At 50.6% G+C, this 20,645-nt stretch overlaps 1 protein-coding gene and 1 non-coding gene across 4 annotated transcripts in view; one reads left to right on the top strand and one right to left on the bottom strand.

The window, feature by feature from the left end:
- The window catches only part of TOP1MT (DNA topoisomerase I mitochondrial), a 54,288-nt gene that overhangs the window by 822 nt on the left and 32,821 nt on the right, over nt 1-20,645 (top strand). The gene's annotated exons all lie outside the window — the stretch shown is intronic.
- On the bottom strand, nt 8,938-9,044 carry LOC115935660 (U6 spliceosomal RNA). Its single transcript, XR_004071283.1, has one exon. It is a non-coding gene; the product is annotated as a U6 spliceosomal RNA (small nuclear RNA).

Raw genomic sequence — 20,645 nt, 5'->3', positions numbered from 1 at the left:
AAAACCCAAGAACAGGCTATTTTCAGGGGAGTCTCTATGCAGCATTCAAAATAGTCTACTTAAGGGCCGGTGCGGTGGCTCACACCTATACTCCCAGCGCTTTGGGAGACTGAGGCAGGAGGATCGTTTGAGCTCAGGGTTTGAGACCAGCCTGGGCAACATAGTGAGACCCTGTCTCTAAAATTAAAAAAAAACAACAAAAAACAAAAAAAACGCTTTACTCAATAGTGATTTAAAAAACATGAACGTGATGGCATATCACACCCAGGAATATGCTCCAGACCGGCTAATGGAAACTTTCTAGTGAGCCTGGTTGCATAGTAATGGGGTCGGGAATAAGCACCATCCATTGGTGCTTGGAGCCGACAGAGGCTGGTGGCCGGTTGCCTCTCCTGCCCTCTCAGCTGTTGCTGTGTTTTCGGTGTCACTCCAGCCACAGGTGCAGCAGTGTCCCTGCTGCCTGGGTCCAGGCTCACCTCTGTGGAACAGTCCTGCTGCTCACCCCAGGGCCCTGGAGACGTGTGTGTTTTCTTGCAGGTGGGGACACTCAGTTGCAGATAGGTGATGGGAGACAGTCGGGGCCCAATTTGAAGCAGTTGCCAGTGGATGATAAAGTTGCTCTCAAGAGGTAGCAAATACTTTTGGGAGGCACTGGCCTTTGCATGTTTATGATGATGGATTTTGTTGCTGGGGGTGCTTCACCTGCTTGCCCAGCTCTTGTAACGTTCGGGTCTAACCTCATCACTACACTGGTAGAGAATGGGGTGGAAGGAGCTGTCTGGGCTGTAGGTCCTGTCTGAACCACAGCCCAGGATCAGAACAGGGAAGGAATGGGAGGGGCGTGATGTCACTGCTTTCCTGTGAAGTTTATGTTTCTTCCTGTCAAAAACATCATTTTGGCACTGGTGTTGCCGTTTCTTCTTTGGAGTTACAGGAGCGTATTTCTTTGATTAAAGGAAGAGAGAGAGTACTGGGCAGATAAGGCTGGAAAATGCAAAGAAGCTCAAAGTGAAGAAGCCAAAGCAGAAAAATCAGGGAAGACAGGGCGAAGACCAGGTTCCAGCCTTTTATTTACTGTGAATGTTTCATTTTTATTTATTTATATTATTACTTTTGTGTAGAGACAGAGTCTTGCTGTGTCACCCAGGTGGGAGTGCAGTGGTGATCATAGTTTACCATAACCTCAAACCCTTGGGCCCAAGTGATCCTCCGCCTCAGCCTCTCCAGTAGCTGGGACCACAGGCGTGTGCTACCATGCCCAGCTAATTTTTTTTTTTTTTTTTTGAGACGGAGTTTCGCTCCTGTCACCCAGGCTGGAGTGCAATGGTGCAATCTTGGCTCACTGCAACCTCTGCCTCCCAGTTTCTAGCGATTCTCCTGCCTCAGCCTCCTGAGTAGCCGAGACTGCAGTCGTGTGCCACCACACCCGGCTAATTTTGTATTTTTAGTAGATACGGGATTTCACCATGTTGGCCAGGCTGGTCTGGAACACCTGACCTCAGGTGATCCGCCTGCTTCAGCCTCCTAAAGTGCTGGGATTACAGGCGTGAGCCACCGCACTTGGCCTAATGTTTTTATTTTTATTTTTGTAGAAACAAGGCCTGACTATGTTGCTCTGACTGATCTTGGACTCCTTGCCCCAAGCAGTCCCTGCCTCAGCCTCCCAAAGTGCTGGGATTACAGACGTGAATCACCACACCTGGCCTTAATGTTTCATTTTTAAACTCACAATCTTCAATATGTTCAATATGTTGTATTCTTAATTTTTGTTTTTACTCTCGAACTTTTTTTTTTTTTTTTGAGACAAGGTCTCATTCTGTCGCCCAGGAGTGCAGTGGTGATCATAGCTAACTGCAGCCTCAACCTCTTGGGCCCAAGTGATCCTCCCACCTCAGCCTCCTGAGTAGCTGGACTACTGGTGTGCACCATCGTGCTGGCTAATTCTTCTTTTTAATTTTTGTAGAGATGGGATCTCCCTATCTCCCTATGTTGCCCAGGCTAGTCTAGAACTCCTAGGCTCAAGAGATCCTCCTGCCTCAGCCTCCCAAAGTACTGGGATTACAAGTGTAAGCCACTGTGCTCAGCCTCATGAAGCTTTTTTTTTTTTTTTTTTGAGACGGAGTCTCGCTCTGTCGCCCAGGCTGGAGTGCAGTGGCACCACCTCCGCTCACTGCAAGCTCCGCCTCCTGGGTTCACACCATTCTCCTGCCTCAGCCTCCCGAGTAGCTAGGACTACAGGCGCCCGCCACCACACCCGGCTAATTTTTTCTATTTTTTAGTAGAGATGGGGTTTCACTGTGTTAGCCAGGATGGTCTTGATCTCCTGACCTCGTGATCCACCCTCCTCGGCCTCCCGAAGTGCTGGGATTACAGGCGTGAGCCACTGCATGTGGCCTTTTTTGTTTTGTTTTTTTTTTTTGAGACAGAGTCTCACTCTGTTGCCCAGGCTGGAGTTCAGTGGTGTGATCTCAGCTCACCACAACTTCTGCCTCCTGGGTTCAATCTATTCTCCTGCCTCAGCCTCCCGAGTAGCTGGGACTACAGGTGCACACCACCATGACTGGCTAATTTTAGTATTTTTAGTAGAGACGGGGTTTCACTATGTTGGCCAGGCTGGTCTCAAACTCCTGACCTCGTGATCCGCCCGCCTCAGCCTCCCATAGTGCTGGGATTACAGGCGTGAGCCACTGCACCTGGATGAACCTTTTTTAAATGGGTATTTTACAAGTATAAAAAGCTTTTTTGATCATTTACTTAGATAAATTTAAAAATATGTACTTTGTGTTCACACAAGGTGCATTTATGTCAAATTTCAGGAGGGTTGGATCTGCTGCCAGCATGCTGCCTGGGTCGTGTGTGGGGTGTAGAAGGAGCTGGAGTTAGGTGTGGGGACTGCACGCTTGTCCATCCTGGGAGGGTTGGTTACTGGTTACCTGGAATCCCTTGAAGGCTGCTGCCAGGCTTTGGTTGAACTGTAATGGCAGCAGCCGTGGGCCGGGGAGTGAGTGGCCTGGGCCTGGCCGGCCCCATTCTCAGAGTTGTGTCTGTCTGCCTGCTGGCCACATGCAGGATGCTGTGGTGGGGTTCATCCTAGTGTTTTCACAGAAGTTCTGTTTATTATGACATGGAAATGTCCTCAACGTAACCCTGTTCTCTTGTGACTTATAGCAGTGCTTGAGAGAAGAAAATAAATTCTCCATTTCAAAAGAAAATCCAGGGCGGGACAATCTTACTGTTGGGTAAGGTTTGTTCCCTTTATCCCTTTTCTAAGAGCGAGGTGAAATGGGGCAGTGAGGGAATGGGGGGAGCGAGGGCACGGGGTGAGATCAGCTTTCATCCTGAGAGCCTGGCCTTTGCAGTGGAATTGGGACCTGCCTCCTGTTCTTTTTCCAGTCTTTGTTTCCGCTTGAGCGGAGTTAGGAATCCACAGGACTGTGGAGCAGGTTCGTAATGCGAGCCGCCTCTGACAGGTGCAGAAGTCCGGCTCTTGCACATTCGTGTCGGGGCCCAGATGTAGCAAGGGGGTCTGGCATCTCCCTCATGTGCCAGGGGCCCTTTCTGTTTGTTTTTGTTTTAGATAAATGATCTTGTCAGATTGTTACTGTGGTTAACAACCAGTGTGACCACATCTTTTTCAAAGATTAGAACCAAAAAAAGGTTGAAAGGCATTAGGCCTGTAGTCCTCACTCACCTTTCTCTCCCTCTGCTCTCTTCTCTCCTGCTTTCTTGTGTCAGATAATCATGTAAATAGCTTTCTGTGTCCCGCAGAACAAAGAAAAGAGCCCGATGGAAAAACGGTTAGCTTTTGCTTTTGAGAAATGTGGTACCTCCATGGCTTGATGGCAGGCTGCATGCATCCATTCGCGGCCAGTAGAATCTAAGGTAGGATGAGTCCGTTTGAGCTAATTGTGTTGTTTTAAGTAAGGTTTCCATAGCTGAACTAAACACCTGGCCTTGGAACGCAGGAGCTGTTTAATGTGGTGTTTGCTCTGCATCCTGTCAAATCGTGTTTGCTGGTTTCCGGTACCTGCCCTCTGGTGAGGAGCTGGGCCATCCCTGGTTGTGTCTGCCATGTGCCGCTTCCGCGCTCTCCTGCCATCCCGGCTGTGAGCTGGGAATGTAATTCTAAGTAGGCAGGCGGTGCACGGGCCACACCTCCCAGGTTGCTGAATCTGTTCAAATGAAGGCAGAAATGGAGACTTTTATGGTGAAATATCCCAAGCGTTAAATGTTGCTGCAACTTCACAAAATTGCGTGGCTGTTTTCTGTACGTCACTTTCCTTTTTTTCTTTTCTTTTTGTTCCGTTTTTGTCTTTTTCACTTTTTGTCCCTTTTTTTTCCTGTCCTTAAGTGTGGTCTGACCACGCAGCAGCCCTGGACTTGCTCTGGACCTGTTCTGGTTCTGGGAGCTGCCCAATTCTCAGATGACTCTTTGCTCAGTTAAACTTTGTTAAATTTAATTTATCTAAAGTTTTTCTTTTTTTTTTTTTTTGAAATGGAGTTTCACTCTTGCTGCCCAGGCTGGAGTGCAATGGCACTATCTCGGCTCACCGCAACCTCCGCCTCCCAGGTTCAAGCGATTCTCCTGCCTCAGCGTCCCTAGTAGCTGGAATTACAGGCATGAGCCACCACGCCTGGCTAATTTTGAATTTTTAGTAGAGACGGAGTTTCTCCATGTTGGTTAGGCTGGTCTCAAACTCCTGACCTCAGGTGATCCGCCTGCCTCAGCCTCCCAGAGTGCTGGGATTACAGGCGTGAGCCACCACGCCCGGCTAACGTTTTTCTTTTAACGTTCCCATTCTCCATTCCCCCAGCCCCTGGCAGCCACTAATCTACTTTCTATTTCCATGGATTTGCTTATTCTGGATATTTCCTGTAAACAGAATCCTGCAGTATTTTTCCTTTTGTGCCTGGCTTCTTTCATGTCAGGTGTTTTCAAGATCCATCCACACTGTGCTGGGTTAACACTTCCTTCCCTTTCACAGCTGAAAACACCCTGCTGCATGTATATCTGGGATTCGCTGATCCGTTCGTCTGTTGATGTACATTTGGGTTGTTTCTACCGTCGGGCTATTGTGAATAATGTGGCTACAAGTATTTCTTTATAAGTGTTTGTCTGAATACCTCTTTCCAGTGCTTTCGGGTATGTAGCTAGAAGTGGCATTTCTGGCTCTTGTGGTAATTTCATGTTGAATTTACTGAAGAACCAACAGACTTTTTTTTTTTTTTTTTTTTTTTTTTTTTTGAGATGGAGTCTCTCTTTGTCGCCCAGGCTGGAGTGCAGTGGCGCGATCTCGGCTCACTGCAACCTCTGCCTCCTGGATTCAAGCGATCCTCCTGCCTCAACCTCCTGAGTAGCTGGGATTACAGGCACCCGCCACCACGCCTGGCTAATTTTTGTATTTTTAGTAGAGACGGGGTTTCACCATGTTGGCCAGGCTGGTCTCAAACTCCTGACCTCAAGTGATCCCAAAGTGTTGGTTCAGGCATGAGCCACCATGTCCGGCCCCAATAAACTTATTTAAAGCAGCATTACCGTTTTACATTCCCACCAGCATTGTACAAGGAATCCAGTTTTTACACATTCTTGCCAACACTTATTTTCCGTCTTTTTCATTATGGCCATTACGGTTGATGTAAAGTGGTAACTCAGTGTAACTCACTGTAGATTTGATTTGCATTTCCCTAGTGATTAGTGATACTAAGCATCTTTTCATGTGTTTATCGGCCATTTGTATCTCATCTTTGAAGAAATGTTTATTTACATTCTTTACCTTTTTTTTTTTTTTTTTTTTTTTTTAAAGAGACAGGGTCTCACTTTGTTGCCCAGGCTGGAGTGCAGTGACACCGTCATAGCTCACTGCAGCCTTGAACTCCTGGGCTCAAGCCACCCTCCCACTTCAGCCTCCTGAGCAGCTGGGAATACAGGTGTGCGTCACCACGCCCAGCTAATTTTTTAAGTTTTTGGTAGAGATGGGGTCTCCCCATTTTGCCCAGGCTGGTCTCAAACTTGTGGGCTCAAGTGATCCTCCCACTTTGGCTTCTCAAAGTGCTGGGATTACAGGTGTCAGCCACCCCGCCTGGCCTTTTACCTGGTTTTAATTGGATTATTTGTTTTTTATCGTTGAGTTGTAAGAGTATTTTGTATATTCCAGATACTAGACCCCTATCTGTGGATTGTCTTTTTGCTTTCTTGATGGTGTCTTTTGAAGCACAAAAGTTTTCAGTTGATCTCTTTTACCTGAGTTCAATTTATGTGTTTTATCTTTGATTGTTTGTGCTTTGCGTGTGTGTGTTTTTAAAAACCATTATCTGCCTATGATCCCAGCACTTTGGGAGGCTGAGGCAGGAGGATCACTTGAGGCCAGGAGATTGAGACCAGGCTTGGCATTGAAGTGAGACCGTGACTTGACGAAAAATTTAAAAATCAGCTGGACATTGTGGTGAGCACATGTAGTCCCAGCTATGGTAAGCTGAGGTGGAAGGATTGCTGGAGCCTGGGAGTTCAAGGCTGCAGTGAACTATGATTGTGCCACTTTACTGCAGCCTGTGTGACAGTGAGACCTGGCCTAAACCAACCAACCAACCCAAAAACCATGATCCAATTCAGGGTCATAAAGATTTATACCTATGTTTTTTCCTAAGAGTTTTATAGCTTTGGCTCTTACATTTAGGTCTTTGATCCACTTTGAGTTAACATTTGCATTTGACGTGAGGAAGAGGCCTAACTTCATTCTATGCATGTGGACAGTCCGCACCCCTTGTTGAAAAGACTGTTCTTTCCCCATTGAGTGGTCTGACATCCTTGTTGAAATCAGTTGCCCACAGGCGTGTGGGTTTATTTCCGGACTCTGAGTGAACCCACCGGTCTCTGCGTGTCCTTCTGACAGTGCCCCGCTGTCTTCATCACTGTAGCCCTGAAGTTTTGAAATCAGGAAGTATGAATCCTCTAATTTGTTCTTCTTTTTAAAAGACTGTTTGACCCTGGGTCAAACAATCTGGGTCCTTTGTGTTTCCTTGTGAATTTTAGGATCAGGTTGTCAATTTCTGCAAAAACACTAGCTGGAATTTGGTGGGGATAGCATTGAGTTTTTTGATCCGTTTGGAGAGCATTGCTGCCTTTTATTTATTTTGAGACAGAGTTTCACTCTTGTTGCCCAGGCTGCAGTGCAATGGCACAATCTTGGCTCACCACAACCTCCATCTCCCGGGTTCAAGCGATTCTCCTGCCTCAGCCTCCTGAGTAGCTGGGATTACAGCATGTGCCACCACACTCAGCTAATTTTGTATTTTTAATAGAGAGGGGGTTTCTCCATGTTGGTCAGGCTGGTCTTGAACTCCTGACCTCAGGTGATCCACCCGCCTCGGCCTCCCGAAGTGCTGGGATTACAGGCATGAGCCACTACACCTGGCCGAGTATTGCTGTCTTAACCATATGAAGTCATCTAGTCCATGAACGCAGGATAGCTGTTCATTTATTTAGGGTGTCTTTAATTTCTTCTGGCAATGTTTTACAGTTTTCAGAGTATAAGCTTTATATCTCTTGTTAAATTTATTGCTCAGTATTTTACTTTTTTTATGCTATTGTAAATGGAATTGTTTTACTTTCCTTTTCTTTTTTTCTTTTTTTTTTTTTTTTGAGACTGGGTCTCACTCTGTCCCCCAGACTGGAGTGCGGTGGCATGATCTTGGCTCACCACAAGCTCCGCCTTCCAGGCTCAAGTGATTCTCCTGCCTTTGCCTCAGCCTCCCGAGTAGCTGGGATTACAGGCATGCGCCACTATTGCCAGGCTAATTTTTGTATTTTTAGTAGAGACAGGGTTTCGCCATGTTGGCTGGGCTGGTCTTGAACTCCTGACCTCAGGTGATCCACCCACCTTGGCCTCCCAAAGTGCTGGGATTACAGGCCTGAGCCACCGCACCTGGCCAAGAAAAAGTTTTTATGACACTTGTTGAAGATGGTAAGGCAGACTTTTCCAGGAGAGGCCGCTGTAATGGGGTTTTGCAGTAGGGGAGAGAGATTGAGCTCAACTCCAAATACAACAAAGATGTGGGGATGTACAGCCAAGAAGCAGAGTTGGAAAGTTACCATGAGGAGACATCGGGGGTAGGGGTTCTTGCTGAAGGCAGGCCAGGGTGATGAGCTGTAGAGGCTGAGGGAGGAGGAATTTAACCCGATGATGAAGGCGATCAGATACCAAGGTGGGCGTTTTCACTGAAGCGACCAGCGGGAGTCTTGCTGAAACTGGACTAAGTAGGTCAAGGACTAAGCCAAGGTCAGGGCCTGGTCGAAGAGGAGGACCCAGGAGCCAGGCTCAGGTGTGGTTGAGGACCGTCTCTGTCAGTGGGGAGTGCTTATAATTCTGCACGTGCTTGAAATTTTCCAAAATAGGAAGTTTCCTAAAAATTTAAATTGAAGTAGATTGCAGTAAAAATAAAAAGAGAACCAAAAAGTCTATTCAGATGCATTGGACTTTGTTTCAATTCTGATTTACAGAAAGATTTTTTAAATGATGAGACAATTAGGGAATTTGAGCACTCCGTGGATATTCGATAATAAGGAATTTGTTTTTTGAAGTGTGATAGTGGGCTGGGTGCACTGGCTCACGCCTGTAATCCCAGCACTTTGGGAGGCCTAGGCAGGCGGATCACTTGAGGTCAGGAGTTCGAGGCCAGCGTGGCCAACATGGCGAAACCCCGTCTCTACTAAAAATACAAAAATCAGCCAGGCATGGTGGCAGGCGCCTGTAATCCCAGCTACTCAGGAGGCTGAGGCAGGAGAATCACTTGAACCCGGGAGATGGAGGTTCCCGTGAGTTGAGACCGTGCCACTGAACTCCAACCTGCATGACAGAACAAGACTCAGTCTTAAAATAATAAAAGAAAAGAAAAGCGAAAAGAAAGAGTGATGGTGTATAGCAGTTGTGTTCTTTAATTGTTTTTGTGGAGAGCGTGATGAATTTGCCTGTCATCCTTGCACAGTGGCCATGCGAATCGTCTCTGTATTGTTCCACTTCTAGCGTATGTGCTGCCGAAGTGGGCACGTGGTTGTGGTCTTCAACAGAAGAGTTTGCATCTTTGGACATAATTGGAAATGTTTGTGGGTGAAACGACGTGCTGTCTTGGAGTTGCTTCAGAGTAACCCAGTGGGGAGAGAAGAGGGTGGGTACTCAATGGAAGGAGATGGGATGTGAGCTGATAAGTTTTGAATTGGTATAATGGGGTTGTGGGAGTGTATTAATACTTGTCAGACTCAAATGAAAATACACAGATGAGGCCCAGCACGGTGGCTTGTGCCTGTAATCCCAGCACTTTAGGAGGCTGAGGTGGGCAGATCAGTTGAGGTCAGGAGTTCGAGACCAGCCTGGCCAACATGGCGAAACCCTGTCTCTACTAAAAATACAAAAATTAGCTGGGCGTGATGGTGTGCGCCTGTAGTTCCAGCTACTCGGGAGGCTGAGGCAGAAGAATTACTTGAACCCACAAGGCAGAGGTTGCAGTGAGCCGAAATCATGCCACTGCACTCCAACCTGAGTGACAGAGCAAGACTCCGTCTCAACAGAAAAAAAAAAAAAAAAAAGTGTACAGATGAATCTCTAAACAAAATGTTTTATTTGGAAAAACAGAATTGCAATTCAGGTGTACACACAGACCAGAGTGGGTCTTTGGTCCCAAGAACGAAGAACATGCTGGGGGGTTTATTGGAAAGAGAAATGTTACCTATTGTTTTGAAAGAAAACACACTGGCACTAGTGAAGTTTTGGGGAGCTGGCAAGCTCAGATTGGTGAAAGACACAGTAGGTAAACCTAGTCTTTGGGTCAGGTAGGTTGTTCCAGCAGCCATTAGGTACACCCGGTTGTAAGGTTGCAGCAGGTCATTTCAGCAGCTAGACTTGCAGGGGGCAGGGGGATGGAGGGGGGCTCTGGGAGCAGGTGCCGTGTGCCTGAGAGCTTTTCCTGGGTCCCTCGACTCTGATTTGGTTGGGTGTGGTAGGAAAAGCTCAATTTGTATAATGAGTTTTCATAAGCTGTTCTCTCTCTGTTTGTGTGTGCTTGAGATTTTCTCTAACGAAACATTAAACAGAAGAGGCTCGTGGCCCGCCTGTTGGCCTCTGGTGGGTAGTTTTGTGGTGAGGAGCTGAGAACCTGCCTCCTGAGGAGAGGCTCCTCAGGTGATTTGGCTGCTGCCCTGGAGACCGCGGTTCTGCCCTCTAAGCCAGCTACGAGCATTCTGTGCAGGCGATAAGCAACGCCTGGTCATAGCTCACGGTTCTGTAGGTCAGATGCTCAAGTGGGTTTGGCAGGATTCTCAGCTTAGGGTGAGTTGGGGTGTGCTGAGTCGGGGTGCGCTGGCCGGGCTGGGCTCCTGCCTCAAGGCACCAGGCTCCTGGGAGTTGGGTCAGTCCCTGTAGCTGTGGGACCAAGGGCCGTTTTCTTGCTGGCTGTCAGCTGGGGTCCGTTCTCCATGCCCCTCCATTTGGCCCTTCATCCTCACAGCCTGCAGAGGCACCTGAATCCAGTCTCTGACTCTCCCTGTCACCACCTGGAGGAAACTGCTTTTCAGCGGCGCATGGGGCTAGATCAGGCCCACCTGGAGGGCCCCCAACCCCCCCACCCCCCAGCTGTCAGTGAGTACAAGTGACACAGGATGAAATATGCTGGTCTTCTTAGGACCCTCCTGCCACACCCCTGCAGGGCACCCCTTTACATGGCAGGATTAACAGGCTACACAGCTAGGCTTGTGGGGGAGGTCAGTGGGGGGTGGCTGTCAGGTGAGTGTGGGACAGAAGGGCCACAGGGTCACATGGAGTCCTGAGCCATAGGTGCGGCTCAGGGCATGAAGTCCTGGGCCCTCTCAAAGCCGTGACTGGGTTTTCTGTCAATTCTCTTGTTGCCCCAGGTGGTCTCATGGCCTTACCGCCCCTTGTGCTGTCCTCTGCGTGGACATTTTCTTGTGATTTTCTCACATGTCTGCTGCTCACTATTTGTGACAATGACTGAGGGACTTTGGAGCAGGGAGCTGTGGGAGTATCTCTGGATGGGGCGGGCCTGGGTTTACCAGTGGGCTTTGTCCTGACTGGGGCCTCTCCAGGGTGGTAGGGCTTAGGGGGCAGGACTTTCCAACTCCAGGAACTCCACTCTTAGCACAGAAGGAGGCCCTGGGTGGAGGTCCCCTCTGGCTTGCAAGGCTGCTGTGGGATGCAGAGGCCCTGGTCAGGCCCCACATCTCCGGGGCACCCTCCATGGCAGCCACCCCTCCTCACCCTCCTCAGCGTGGGGAGACCCCTGGCTGCTGCAGCTGCGTCACAGAGGAGCCTGCTGAGCTCCAGGTACCTGTCCTCACCTCGGTGCCTGAGCTTCGAGGCCTGGCCTGCTGTGGGGCTCAAAGCGGTGGTCCCGCACAGCCCACCTTGGACTGAGGGTGGCTCTGCCCTCTCTCCCATTGTGCTTTATAAAGTTCCTGGATTGTTTCAACTCTTCCCCGCTGCCTGCCTGCCTGCCTGCTGTGGTTTCAATGTTCCTTCTAAAACTCAGGTTGCAATTTAGTTGCCATTTGTAATACTTAATACTAAATAGTAACTACTTTTAAGAGGTGAGGCCTGGCCAGGCACGCCTATAATTCTAGCACTTTGGGAGGCCGAGGCAGGTGGATCACTGGAGGTCAGGAGTTCAAGACCAGCCTGGCCAACATATAGTGAAACCCCGTCTCTACTAAAAAATACAAAAATTAGCCAGGTGTGGTGGCTCATGCCTGTAATCCCAGCACTTTGGGAGGCCAAGGCGGGCGGATCACGAGGTCAGGAGATCAAGACCATCCTGGCTAACATGGTGAAACCCTGTCTCTACTAAAAATACAAAAAAGTTTGTTGGGCATGGTGGCGGGCGCCTGTAGTCCCAGCTACTTGGGAGGCTGAGGCAGTAGAACGGCGTGAACCCAGGAGGCAGAACTTGCAGCGAGCAGAGATCGCGCCACTGCACCCCAGCCTGGGCGACAGAGCGAGACTCCATCTCAAAAACAAAACAAAACAAAAATTAGCCGGGTGTGGTGGCGTATGCCTGTAATCCCAGCTGCTTGGGAGACTGAGGCAGGAGAATCGCTTGAACCTGGGAGGAGGAGGTTGCAGTGAGCCAAGATCACACCACTGCACTCCAGCCTGTCCACAGAGTGAGACTCCATCTCTCAAAATAAATAAATGAATAAATAAAGAAGTGAGGCTTTTGAAAGGTGATTTGGCTCTACCCTCATGAATGGACAATGTTGTTATCTTGAGAGTAGATTTCTTACCATGGGAGTTGGTTCCTGATCAACATCGTGATTTTGCTTAGTGTCCTCCCTCTGCCCTGTGCGCTAGTTCATCTTCTGCCCCTGGGGTAATGCAGCAAGAAGGTCCTTGCCAGATGCAGCTTCTTGATTTTGGCCTTCCCAGCCTCTGGTGAGCCAGATAAATTTGTATTCTTTATAAATTGCCCAGTCTGTGCTATTTGTTACAGCAGCAGAAAATGGACTAAAATACATCCCCCTTCCTTCTCTTTTTCTCTTTTTTAAGATGAGGTCTTGCTGTGTTGCGCAGGCTGGCTTCCAATTCCCGGGCTCTAGTGATCCTCCCACTTCAGCCTCCCGAGTAGCTGGGACTACAAGCATGCTGCTATACCCAGCACAGCCCCCTTTCTTATTCTCTTGTGCCGCTTTGTTTGTTTAAAATATATCTTTTTTAAAAAAATCAGTTTGTGAGATCTTGGCAAGGGAAAGCAAATTTGAGGGGCAATACCTTGTCCAAGAACTAAGTTTCTGGGTGTCTCAATATCCCATTAGTTGGGTGGTAAAAGTGCTCTATGAAGATAACCCCTTTGGGTGTTCTGTTCCTGCATTGCCTGTGAGGAGTTTGGAGCAGCCTGATATTTAGGAACCTGGCATCCTCCTCACTCCTGAGCTTCAGGAGGCCTGGCATTGCCTTCGCAGCTGTTCTGGAGGTGAAGCAAACCCTCGGCCAAGAGCCAGAAGAGCTTCCCATTCTCCTGGGCTCTGGAGTCACACAGAGAAGTGAGAAGTGAACTTTACAGACACATTATCTACACGTGATAAATTGTACTCGTTGACAGTGACCATTGGATGAGTTTTGGCAGAAGTGTCCCTCTGCAAAGCCACTGCCACACTCAGAATACAGACATGTCCACACACACTTGACCATCACCCCTGCCCCCGGCATCTCCCTGGTGATGATTTCTGCAGATGTTTCCTGCGGATGTGCTGATAGGGCAGAATCAGACCCTCCACAGTCTACCCCATTACCAGTGGGTTGTTAGATAACGGTTTGTTTGAAAAGCAATGCAATAATAAATGCTTTGTGGGACTTCAATTTAGAAAAAGTGTCGATGATTTGGATTTTGCCATTTTACTGATGACTCACTTTATCAGTATAGTTTAAGTGTGAATTACTTTATCTCTTCTCTGTGTTCTGGTACAATGTAATGTATTCTTCTATAGTTTATGAAAGCCCTGAGCTGGCGCTAAACTTTTCTACTAAATTAATGCAAGCCTTATCTGTATTTTAATTTAAAACAGTGAAAAACTCTCTGCTGAAGTGCCAGCCAGAGGTGTGGGAGTATAGCCCGAGAGGCCCTGTTCCACGTGGGGTGTGAGTGACACCTCCCAGCCGCGCGTGGCAGCAGGAGCTGGAGGGGCCAGCCTGCTTCTCTGTGTCTGTGTCAAGTTTGCAACTGTGTCCTCCAGAGACCAGCAGACGCCTCGGGCTGGCATTGCTGGGCTCCTGTGCCCAGTGCTGGTTCAGACCTTTCAGCCACCAGGGATGCCCTGTGGACCTGCCTCCTGCAGGGCTCTGCCAGGTCAGGCATGGGGGTGACCTCGGCTGCCAGTGGGCTTGTGGGCTCTGCCCCTCAGTGCGTGGCTCTGCCCAGTAAGGGTAAGCTCCTCGGGAAGGACTGGCTGGTGCCTGCAGTGTGGTACGTGTCTGTGTCCGGGGACCGGGACCTGTCTATGGGGAGTCTCCCATGCGTACTGTTTTCACAAGCCCCTGTGCTGGCCCAGGTGGAGCCAGGATTGTGTCTTGAGTTGGGATGAGGGAGAGAATGAGTTACCTTTTAACACGGCCCCTGGGTCTCTTATCACGTAAAACTTTAACGTTTCCTTCCTTCCGATTTTTCTACCCCAGACTGCAGCCCGTGCTGATGACTGTGGCTGTGACGAATTCGTGCTGTGACCACAGCTGCTCTCCAGGTGCTGGGTGGCTCCTCCCCTGACGCCCATCCATTCTGTCTCCTGCCTGGCCTTGTTCACTGTCGCTCATCTCGCTCAGCTGAGGTCCCTCCTCCTCCGCTGTTTGGTGTCCTTGCCAGTTAATCACCCTTAGGTGCTGGGCCCTGCACTTACGGACAACATGGAGCCTGGCTTGTTGACAGGACAGCGTCTGCGCCTCTCCGTCTACACCCCCCACGACAGGGGTTACTGGGGAGGCGGTGTCTGGGAGTGACAGAGATCGCTGTGGGGTCCGTGTGACCATCAGCTGTCCCTGTAGCTGGGGAATGGTGCTGCGTGGCGGGCGGGTGGCACAGTGAGCAGCCCCGGGTCCTCACTGAGTAAGGGAGTGGCTGGGGAGTGGGGAGGCTTGCCTTTGTATCCTGGGTGGGGATGGGGCTGGGGGAGTCACGGAGACCTGGAGGACCAGCTGCTGCTGGCCAGTGGGTGGTGTTGTCTCAGGGCCAGCCCAAAGCCTCCTGAGCTCCTGCCACTGCTACTGAGTGCTTCCTAGCCTGTCCCTCTGGTGTCCCCCTGGTGTCCCCCTACTCCTTCCTCAAGCAGGAGGGCTGGGCTGGGCTGGGGCAGAGGGGGCCTCCCACGGCTTCCCTGTGGGACTCTAGGCCTCTGCAGTCAGCACATCCCGAGAGGACCGTGGGTGTCTGCTGCCCTCCCCTCCCTAGTCCTCTCGTTTCGGTGAAGCGGCTCCTTCTGTCTTCTCAAGCACAGACCTTGGTGTCATCTTTGGGGGCCCCATCCTTGAGGGCCTAGATTCCACATGAAATCCATCTATGAATCCTGCTTTCCAGCTGTGTTACAACAGGGCCTCCTCTCACCTTTCTCGGCTGGCCCAGGCCTCTGCCTCAGTAGGGCTCTAACATGATTTTCAGAAATCTCACGGGTTTTTCCTTGCAAGACGCGCGTTTCACTGTGTCTCCAGTCTGCGTGGATGTGGGCGTGTGTTGTGATGGTCAGATGGTGGAGTGAGAGCAGCCGTAGTGTGAGGTGTGGGTGAGGGTGGCCAGTCAGCCGATGAGTGGGCGCGTTCAGACCGGGGTGCCTGGCGCCCCCATAACCTCCTCGGGGTTCCCGGGGACAGCGCCTCTGACCCAGCGTGCAGCCCGAGGTGGGCCCCGTGCCATTCCCACTTAAGCGAAGTGTCTGTTCCTCTCTCTGTTCAATGTGGGTTTTGTTTCTGAATATATTTTCTCACACTTTTTCTTCAAAAGTTACTTTGGAAAGACTGTTTTTCCAAATTGATGATTTCTGAACTGCCGTGGTGTTGGTGGGGACAGAGATGGGCCCAGAGGGGACCTGGGAGCTGCCTTTTACTGCCTGCCCACTCTGCCCGGGGCCGGGAGGGGCCTGAGACGTGTTCACAGCTTCTGGCCTTGGGCGGGACTTCCCACCGCCAGCTGGTGCTGTGCTCAGAGTCAGAGGTTCCTTGATGCCCAGCACGTGGGTCACCAGCAGCTTTGCCAGGTGTACTTTTGAAAAATGAGAAAAGGGTCATGAAGAGCTTGGGAGGCTTCCACGAGGTTGTTCTGACTCTCTGTTGTTAGAATGGCAACCCTAAATGAGCCGCGGAGCTGCATGTTTATGTATACGTTTGAATTCTAGATTTGCACAGATCACCACGCCAGTGAAGACTAATAACCATGAAAAGCCACCCAAGAAAAAAGGCCAAGTCGGCATCTTAAATAGGAAATAAATGTGTGAACATGATTCTGATGAGCAACTTCCCAGGCACTCATGCCTCATGAATGCTTATTCTTGCAGATATGAGAAAACAACAAATGAACTTAGTGTCTGCTTTTCTTCTAAGATTTTATTGTGAAATAAGTTAGCAGGCCAGGCGCGGTGGCTCATGCCTATAATCCTAGCACTTTGGGAGGCGGAGGTGGGTGGGTCACCTGAGGTCAGGAATTTGAGACCAGCTTGTCCAACATGATGAAACCCCTCTCTACTAAAAATACAAAATTAGCCGGGTGTGGTGGTCGGGAGGCTGAGGCAGGAGAATTGCTTGAACCCGGGAGGCAGAGGTTGCAGTGAGCCGAGATCACGCCACTGCACTCCAGCCTGGGTGACAGAGTGAGACTCTGTCTCCAATAATAATAATAATAATAATAATAATAATAATAATAATAATAGAGCAAGACTCTGTCTCTAATAATAACAGAGCGAGACTGTCTCTAATAATAATAATAATAGAGCGAGACTCTGTCTCTAATAATAATAATAATAACAGAGTGAGACTCTGTCTCATAATAATAGAGTGAGACTCTCTAATAATAATAATAATAACAGAGTGAGACTCTGTCTCTAATAATAACAATAATAATAGAGCGAGACTCCATCTCTAATAATAATAGTAACAGAGCGAGACTCTGTCTCTAATAATAATAATAATAACAATAGAGCGAGTCTCTGTCTCTAATAATAATAATAATAACAGTGAGACTCTGTCTCTAATAATAATAATAATACTAACAGCGAGACTCTGTCTCTAATAATAATAATAACAGAGCGAGACTCTGTCTCTAATAATAATAGAGCGAGACTCTGTCTCTAATAATAATAATAATAACAGAGCGAGACTCTGTCTCTAATAATAATAATAGAGCGAGACTCTGTCTCTAATAATAATAATAATAACAGAGCAAGACTCTCTCTAATAATAATAATAACAGAGAGAGACTGTAATAATAATAATAATAATAATAGAGTGAGATTCTGTCTCTAATAATAACAGAACAAGACTCCGTCTCTAATAATAATAATAACAGAGTGAGACTGTGTCTCAATAATAATAATAATAACAACAGAGCGAGACTCTGTCTCTAATAATAATAATAATAACAGCGAGACTGTCTCTAATAATAATAATAACAGCGGGACTCTGTCTCTAATAATAATAATAATAACAGAGCGAGACTCTGTCTCTAAATAATAATAACAGAGTGAGACTTTGTCTCTAAATAATAATAACAGAGTGAGACTCTCTCTAATAATAAGAAGAAGAAGAAGGGGGAGGAGAAAGAGGAAGGAGGAGGAGGAGGCAGAAGAAGAGGAAGAAGAAGGAAGAAGGAAGCAGTGGATGGGGCAGTGGTGTCGGGATAGTGCTCTGTGACCTTCCCTTTCTGGTGTTCTGTGCCTGGGTCAGGGTGGACGCTGGCAGTATGGCCTGTTGTGGCCTGCACCTGCTCCGGAGTTGGGAGCAGCCCCAAGCTGACCCCTGGCTCCTTTGTTCATTGCCCTTGGTTTCTGCTCCTGACAGAGGCCACAAGGGCTGAGATCAAGAGGCCATTTTCCAAAGCTGAGTTAAAAGCATCTGTTAGGCCCATGGAGGGCAGCCATTGCTGGGGTGGGGAAGGTGAACCTTCCCTCCTCCTCTGGGGTCTCCGGGTGGGTATGTTTGTGGCCCTGTGGCCCCTCTCATGGTGTGTGCTCTCTGTTCTGGGCAAGGTCCCAAGGCCACACGGAGGTTCCTGCAGACAAGATGAAGATGGCCCTTGGTGGATGTGCCCGGGGTCCTGACACCCAAGAGAAGAGATAGAAGGGCATGGCCCTGCAGGCGGTGCCCAGCCGGAAGGGGGCTCTGGAAGAGGACCTGGACTGTGAGCTCACAGACACTGGCCGGGGCAAGGGCTGTGTGGAGGAGAGGCACAAACCGAGAAAAAAGAAAGAATATGCGAAGAGAAAGGGGAGAAAGGGCTTCAGGACAAACGTGTGGGGAGATGCACTGGGGCGGCAGCACGAGAAGAGGGTGGCGGGGACGCTAGGGGCAAGCCTGAGACCCTCAGCTGTGGGGAGCAGAAGAGTGCAGGGGCCGCCGTGGGAGCTGGGGAGGAGTGCGCTCTGGGCAGTGGGGATAGACAGAGCGGTCCCCACAGGAGAGGTGCGAAGCGTGGCCGGGAGCAGGTGCACAGGGAGGGCATGGTGCTCACCCCAGCACGGAGGACGAGCCGGGGCCACACTGAGCAGAAAGGAGAGTTACGGCCAGGAGACAAGCACAGAGCGAGGACGAGGATGTAAAGGAAGTGTGGGCGGGAAAAACCAAGAAAGAAGAAAGTGACCAATTAGGTAGTGGCACAAAAGGGACAGGAGGCCTTGGTCTCCAGAAAAGAAAAGAAGAGGGAGACAGACAAAGCTGGGGAAGAGGGGACTGGGAAACCAAAGAAATGAAAAGCTCAGGACCTGGAGGAAGACAGACAAGTGCAGTGTGGGAGTGAGCTGGACGGGGCACCACAGCCAGCGGCGTGGCCTCGCCATTGCCCTGGGGCAAAGGGCGACTGGGAGGTGGGGGGCCTGGTGAAGAAGCCCCAAGAAGAGAAAGCTCAGGGCAGCCGGAAGCCAGCCAGAAGCAGAGAGAAGTGGAAGGAGGGGGAGCCAGTTGATGCTGGGGTGTCCAGAGGGAGAGAAGAAAGACGGCCAGGAGGCAGCTAAGCCATAGGAGGAGAGCCGGAAAGGGTGGGAGAAGGCCGAAGGCAGCAGGTGGAAATGGTGTGTACCCTATCCCGCCCCTTCTCTCCCTCCATGTCCCGACGGGGTGGTGGGAATGCTGTGTAGACCAGTGCTGGGAGGGGGGAATGCTGTGCAGACCAGTGCTGGGAGGGGGGGAATGCTGTGTAGACCAGTGCTGGGAGGGGGGAATGCTGTGCAGACCAGTGCTGGGAGGGGGGAATGCTGTGTAGACCAGTGCTGGGAAGGGGGGAATGCTGTGTAGACCAGTGCTGGGAGAGGGGGAATGCTGTGTAGACCAGTGCTGGGAGCGGGGGAATGCTGTGTAGACCAGTGCTGGGAGGGGGGGAATGCTGTGTAGACCAGTGCTGGGAGGGGGGAATGCTGTGCAGACCAGTGCTGGGAGGGGGGAATGCTGTGCAGACCAGTGCTGGGAGGGGGGAATGCTGTGTAGACCAGTGCTGGGAGAGGGGGAATGCTGTGTAGACCAGTGCTGGGAGGGGGGAATGCTGTGCAGACCAGTGCTGGGAGTGTGGGAATGCTGTGCAGACCAGTGCTGGGAGTGGGGGAATGCTGTGTAGACCAGTGCTGGGAGGGGGGAATGCTGTGTAGACCAGTGCTGGGAGGGGGGAATGCTGTGTAGACCAGTGCTGGGAGTGTGGGAATGCTGTATAGACCAGTGCTGGGAGGGGGGAATGCTGTGTAGACCAGTGCTGGGACTGTGGGAATGCTGTGTAGACCAGTGCTGGGAGTGTGGGAATGCTGTGCAGACCAGTGCTGGGAGGGGGGAATGCTGTGTAGACCAGTGCTGGGAGGGGGGAATGCTGTGCAGACCAGTGCTGGGAGGGGGGAATGCTGTGCAGACCAGTGCTGGGAGTGGGGGAATGCTGTGTAGACCAGTGCTGGGAGGGGGGAATGCTGTGTAGGCCAGTGCTGGGAGGGGGGAATGCTGTGTAGACCAGTGCTGGGAGGGGGGAATGCTGTGTAGACCAGTGCTGGGAGTGGGGGAATGCTGTGTAGACCAGTGCTGGGAGTGGGGGAATGCTGTGTAGACCAGTGCTGGGAGTGGGGGAATGCTGTGTAGACCAGTGCTGGGAGGGGGGAATGCTGTGTACACCAGTGCTGGGAGGGGGGAATGCTGTGCAGACCAGTGCTGACAGTGGGGGAATGCTGTGTACGCCAGTGCTGGGAGGGGGGAATGCTGTGCAGACCAGTGCTGGGAGGGGGGAATGCTGTGCAGACCAGTGCTGGGAGGGGGGAATGCTGTGTAGACCAGTGCTGGGAGAGGGGGAATGCTGTGTAGACCAGTGCTGGGAGGGGGGAATGCTGTGTAGACCAGTGCTGGGAGGGGGGGAATGCTGTGTAGACCAGTGCTGGGAGGTGGGAATGCTGTGTACGCCAGTGCTGGGAGGGGGGGAATGCTGTGTAGACCAGTGCTGGGAAGGGGGAGAATGCTGTGCAGACTAGTGCTGGGAGTGGGGGAATGCTGTGCAGACCAGTGCTGGGAGGGGGGAATGCTGTGTAGACCAGTGCTGGGAGGGGGGAATGCTGTGTAGACCAGTGCTGGGAGTGGGGGAATGCTGTGCAGACCAGTGCTGGGAGGGGGGGAATGCTGTGTAGACCAGTACTGGGAGGGGGGAATGCTGTGTAGACCAGTGCTGGGAGGGGGGGAATGCTGTGTAGACCAGTGCTGGGAGTGTGGGAATGCTGTGTAGACCAGTGCTGGGAGAGGGGAATGCTGTGTAGACCAGTGCTGGGAGGGGGGGAATGCTGTGTAGACCAGTGCTGGGAGAGGGGGAATGCTGTGTAGACCAGTGCTGGGAGGGGGGGAATGCTGTGTAGACCAGTGCTGGGAGCGGGGGAATGCTGTGTAGACCAGTGCTGGGAGGGGGGAATGCTGTGTACGCCAGTGCTGGGAGGGGGGGAATGC

The sequence above is a fragment of the Gorilla gorilla genome, chromosome 7 (genome assembly GCF_029281585.2).
Source record: "Gorilla gorilla gorilla isolate KB3781 chromosome 7, NHGRI_mGorGor1-v2.1_pri, whole genome shotgun sequence".
NCBI lineage: Eukaryota > Metazoa > Chordata > Mammalia > Primates > Hominidae > Gorilla > Gorilla gorilla.
Note: the sequence above shows the minus strand (reverse complement) of the source record. Positions and strands in the feature narration are given on the sequence as shown.